This window comes from Peromyscus maniculatus, chromosome X (genome assembly GCF_049852395.1).
Source record: "Peromyscus maniculatus bairdii isolate BWxNUB_F1_BW_parent chromosome X, HU_Pman_BW_mat_3.1, whole genome shotgun sequence".
Lineage (NCBI taxonomy): Eukaryota > Metazoa > Chordata > Mammalia > Rodentia > Cricetidae > Peromyscus > Peromyscus maniculatus.
This window is the reverse complement of record NC_134875.1, coordinates 2,762,666-2,768,768: the sequence shown is the minus strand read 5'-3', so window position 1 is coordinate 2,768,768 and position 6,103 is coordinate 2,762,666.

The following is a 6,103-nucleotide window of genomic DNA, read 5'->3' as shown; positions in this document are numbered from 1 at the left end:
TACATTCTCAGGCATCCTCTGCTCCCCAGAGACTTCATACTCTTAATGAGAAAGATTTGCCAACCTCGTGGGTTGACTCTCTGCAGCAAACATCAGTATCCCAGCTTTTCTCACATTTCAGAGATCAGAGACTTGTGCTGCTTGCAGGAAAGGGAGGGGACCTAACATTCCTTGGAGTCACTGACACCTGGGGTATACACGGATGAGAGACAGCCCTGCCATATCTCTCAGAAGCTCCTGTTTTCCCTGTCTTGAATCACAGTCCATGACATATTTTGGTGACAGGGAACTGAATTGGTGCCTCCGTGTACTCTCAAGTACAACCTTATAGGAGCCTCTTGTGTTGTTCTTGACTGAATCTCTGTGATATGTCCATGTATTCTGCAGCCTGTCTCTGTATTCACAATACCTTTTTTGTTTTTGTTGAACATTAGTACTTGATGCTAATTTCCTGCTTTCCTTTCTGTACACAGTGGGCTCTTACCCAGGTTAAAAAAAACTGTCAGGAATGTTGTATGGGCTTGTATTCTCAGTAGTGGGACTGCAGAGACAAGAACACTTGGTCTTGCTGACCAGCCAGTACAGCTGAATCTGCAAGCACTTTTTTCTGTGAAGAGACCCTGTCTAAAGAAACTAATGTGGAGCATAAATGAGGAAGACACATGGTGTCAACTTCTGGTTTCCTCATTCAGGTGCTCACAAAAAGGAACATGTATACACACCAAAAATAAATCAATAATGTGCAGAATATTTTAAAATAGAACCCAATTTTTCATCTGTGTTATGAGCTGTCTCTCTGTAAAAGCCATCAACACAGTATAACAATCCTTCTTACTTTAAAAAGTAAAAAATCCCTGACACCTCCCTTCTTCCTGCTTTTGACTCCACCTAGAGGAGGAATTAATAATTCCAATCTGTTAATGGCTCTTCCAAGAGATGATCAAGTCTAAGACCATTGTGTTCTCCCCAATGCATACCCAAGAACCATAGTAGTGAAGTACTCAGGCTCTATGTCAGACATATTCTTATCTCCATATTCAGCCTCTCCTATGACTTTAACTGTCTCTGCCCCTGTACATTATATTCTGACAACATAACACTCTCTCCTTGCCTGCCATTCATGGGCCTATTTGTCCCAGCAGCACTATTTTCCCTGCCTACAGCATCCTCTTCCTGAGGTATTCTTTTTACATACCTTGCAAGTTAACTTGGTTCCATTTTTACTACTCACTTTGAGCACCAGCTGTGGGACAAGATATAACTGTCCTCAATGCTCCAGTAATCTGCTCACCTTCCTGCTGTCTCTTGTCCCTTATTTTTTCTTCCACTACTTTTGTCATTGCTTCTTGAGACACTGAAGTCCTCATAATGCCCTATCTAATGACCTGACTCTCCTCACCTTATTTTTCTCAAGTCCTGAAGATTTTTCCAGTTCTGTAATCTCTGTTACCTACTGTCTTGGTCACATTTTCACTTCTTATTACTGACAACTGATGCTAAGGATCTTGTTCTCTGACCACCCCTTCTCTCTTTTCTATACACACTTGATCTCCCAATAGTTTCTCAGTCCCACCAAATTGCCACCAGTCCTTTTTTCTCTGTCCTGGCACCACTGTGATCACTCCTTACACCATGTGTGGCCAGATTCAAACAAAACCATGTCACTAGTTCTCCCCTAGATATATTACTACACATGTCAAGTCAATCACTCCTTGGAACTGGCCATCAGTTCCTACTCCCTTATTCTGGTCCATTTACCCCTTCTCAGTCTCCTCTCTACAAACTTTCCACACTCTTTCCTTCTCCTCATCTCAGCTGATAATTCCAGTGTGTGCTACTATTATCCACCTCCAGAAAGTAGAAGTCCCTTTTGATTCCCATTTCCTACTCATCACTCACTGTGTCTCCCTTGAACACAAAAGTTTCTCAGAAGAAAAATTTTAAACCTCTTGTATTAATTCCTTATATACCTACCACTTCGTTGGCCCTTCACCGAAATCATCAATGACACTTCTCTCATTAAATTTAATATTATTTCACAGATCTCAGCTCTCAAACTCTTCAGCTAACAGTCAATGTAAACAATCATTCTTGCTTTTCTCAAACTGCCTTCACCTGGATTCAGGGACAATCCCTCCTCTTGATTTTCTGTCTGTCTCAAACTGCCCCTTTTCATGCTCCTAACCTTGAAACCTGAATTTAATCTGCCTTCTGTTCCCAGGTACATCCAGATCCAGTGGTGCAGATCCTGGAACCTAAACATTTATAGGGAACTTTATGGGAAAGCAAAATATTGGCTTATTGAAATACAATCCCTTTTGTCTTTCTGATGGAATCTCAAGTTTGAGAACTGCTATGCTAGACCATCTCAGTCAATCTCTTGGCTTTAGATACAATCATTTGAAATTGCACTTGGCTGCCAGCAACAGCAAACTCATGAGTAAAGCTTCTTTAACTACTCCACATAAAGATCCCCCCAACTCTTCTATGACTCATCATAACATCTAATTCTGTTCTTATAAGGGTATTTAATACCACTGAAGTTGGAGCACCTATAAATTTCATTGTTTGTTTATTTATTGTTTATTCTGCATCAGAGCAGAGACATTTACACCTTAATTTCCATGCTGGAGACCTAGAAATAACATAATCAATAAGTGCTACTTGGTAGAATGTCTGAGTTAATTGTGTGCACAATACTTAAATCTCCATTATCTTTTAAAAGTCCCAAATCTCTCTTGGCTAAGGGTAGATAAGTAAAAAAGGGGGGGACTGTCTCGTCCCCATGGCAATTTAAGCTTTTTTTTTATCATTCATTTTATTCACAGTAGCTCTACATGCCAGGCACATTCTGACATCAATCATCAAATGGTTTTAACTTATCTCCTACATGGTGCTGCTCCCCTACCTCTCTTTAGCCTGCTCTCACTGTTTTTCTAAATCACAATCCTAAATGATGCCCTCTGGGAAGCCCCATTTACCAGGAACTATATGGAAGCATGTGCAATTTTCAGGTCACTTTGACCAGGTTCAAGGGAGTCTTCACATTAGATCTAGCCACCAAGGAATTGTCCCACATCTGCTATAAAGTGACCAGCCTTCACATCTTGGCAGCACTCAGGCAGCAAGCTATTCTTGGGGAGAAGTACAGTCATGATAACTTCAAGGTAGTGGCGCTGCCAGAGCCATGTGTTACACTCGTGGCAAATGATGCTGACTATTCTTATTCTTTATAACTGCCAACAGCTATCTCACAAGTTGGGAGACTGTGTTCTATTGTAGATGCATCAAACTAATTACTTTGATCTGCTGTTTGCCTCTTTGTATCTCTACTTCTTTTACTATGAATCAGGAAGTACTGGTTATACATTTCATATATTTGAAATAAAGTCAAAGGGGCAGCATAAGTTAAACATGATGCTGTATGTAAATAATCCACAAGAGCACAGAAAAAACACTGTAGCTCGGGGAGGGTAAAGGAAATGAACTAATGGCATCCGGCTTCAGCACCTTTCTCCAGAGGCTTCCCACCAGGCAGAGGGTAGAAGTGTGACATGAAGAGGAGACAATGAAATGGACTAGAGCTTGGAAACCAGGTAAGGCTTATGTATTTAAGAAAAAAATGAAACCTGAGCCTCCTTGGGAAATTAAATCCAGTTTAGTGTAGATTAGAGCAGGTTGGTGGCCTGCAGGCTGGAGAAGGTGAGGATGTGGCCTGGGTAGGGCAGCTTGTTGTCCTTCACTTAACTGGAGACAAGAATGGTACTCTGACATAATAAAGCAAATAATAAGAAGATAAGATAGGGAGTACAGGGGATATTCTGACAACCAGCTGCTGTGGGATGAACAGAACAGCCACTAGATACAAAGGCTAGAAAATGGTGGTACACACACCTTCAATCCTAGCATGCCAGAGGCAGAAATCCATCTATTCAAGGAAACAGCCAGGCATGGTGACACATGCCTTTAATCCCAAGAAGTGAAGCTTTAATCCCAGGGAGTGACGGCAGATAGCAGAAAGATATATAAGGTACGAGGACCAGAAACTAGAAGCATTTGGCTGGTTAAGCTTTTAGGCTTCTAGCAATAGTTCAGCTGAGATCCATTCAGATATGAGGACTCAGAGGCTTCCAGTGTGAGGAAGCAGGATCAGCTGAGGAACTGGTGAGGTGAGGTAGCTGTGGCTTGTTCTGCTTCTCTGATCTTCCAGCATTCACCCCAATACCTGGCTTCAGGTTTGATTTTATTAATAAGACTCTTTAAGATTCATGCTACAAGCAAGAAGCCTGAGCCATAGACTATGGTGATATTTTATTTGTACTGAAATGTGATTTTATTTGTATGTTAATAAATAAAGTTGTCTGGGGGTCAGAGCTAATAGCAAGCCATAGCAGAAGCTGGGCAGTGGTGGTGCACGCCTTTAATCCCAGCACTTGGGAGGCAGAGCTAGGCAGATCTCTGTGTGTTCAAGGATACAGCCATCATGGAGACACATGCGTTTAATCTCAATACCAACCATAGAAGATCTGGAGGTCTGTACAGATGGGCAGTGACGAGGAGGTCATGTGGTTGGGTTTACAACCAATGAGAAGGCAGAACAGAAAGTCTATAAAAAGACAGATACACAGAAAGTAGCGCCCTTGTGGAGAGGAAGAATAGCAGTAGCAGTGAAGGATAAGGATTTTAGCACTTAGCTATTGCTCTGACCTTTTGGGCTATTAACTCTGCATTTGGCTCTGTGTTTCTTATTTAATAAGACCATTCATCTACAATAGACCAAACAGTTTGTAATTAATATTAAGCCTCTGAGTGATTATTTTATAAAAATGGCTGCTACCCAGGCAGGACCAGGTTGGACCAAGAAACATTAGTCTACAACCAGCAGTTTCCAGCCGAGTGGTAGCACCAAAACTAAACCTGCACTACTGAGAACCAGGGCCTGACTTGAAAAGCGAAGATATGTTGATCCTTTCACAGGGATGACTAGGGGCAGCAGAACTTATGCAGGGACTAAAATAAAGCAATTTTTGAAACCTAAAGAATCAGTCTTTAGACACCACAAATCTGTTTTCTAATGAAATTAGATTAGAAAATATGATTTCTATGTGCTAATATTCAGTAACAAGTCTGGGAGCAGGTGAGGGGAAGAACCCAAGAATCATGAGGAATAGAAGATGGTCCTGGAGATCTCAGAGCCTCAGACACAGAGAAGCATCAGCTAAGAACATCCCACACTCAAAGTAACCTTGGGGCTTGTCAACACCCAGTAGGTGGAGGCTGGAATAACTTAGCTCAATGGATTCTCAAGTTTTTCTTTCAGAAGGAATGAGGGATATTCCACTGAGGAGAAATACAAGGGGTAGAATAAAGGTGCAGAGAGATGAGAATGGTGACAAAGAAATAAGAGCAGCCCCATGAAAGAAAAGGGACAACCACTTGGGGAACACAAAGCAAGCTTTGTGTGTATGGCAGAGTTCTCAAAGTCAACAGAAGAGGGTGCTCCACATACGTGAATAGAGACAATCAGCCTGTGCTGTGCTCCAAGAGCAGGAAAACATTCATTTCACATGAAAATGAACTAACAGAAGACAGTCAAAGACAAATCTCATGCAAAATACTAACAGAGAAAGGGAATAAGGGCAGAATAGCACCCTCCTAGACTCCTCATTTTAAACTAGGATAAAGTCATTAAGATAATAGCACAAGTTGTGTGTAGCTATCAAACATACATAATCTGATACTCTGGAGGCTCAGTCAAAAGAATCACAAAATTCAGGCTGATGGGAGAGATCATCAAGGGCTCTGAGCAGAAGAGATTCCTTATGATGGCTATGAAATTCCTTTGAGCTTCTGGTGAGCACCTGAAGCAACACTACATTGACCTGAAAGACTGTCCTTTCTTCCTGGGTCTAGTGAAGTACATGAATTTGGGGTCTATGGTAGCCATGGGAGGGGCTCAATGTGGTAAAGACAGGCTGAGTGATGCTGAGAGAGACCAATCCAGCTGATTCGAATCCAGGTACCATTTAAGAGGATTTCTACATTCAGGTTGGCAACGATTCAGTGAAAAGTGTTGGGAAAGAGATCAGTGTATGATTTAAGC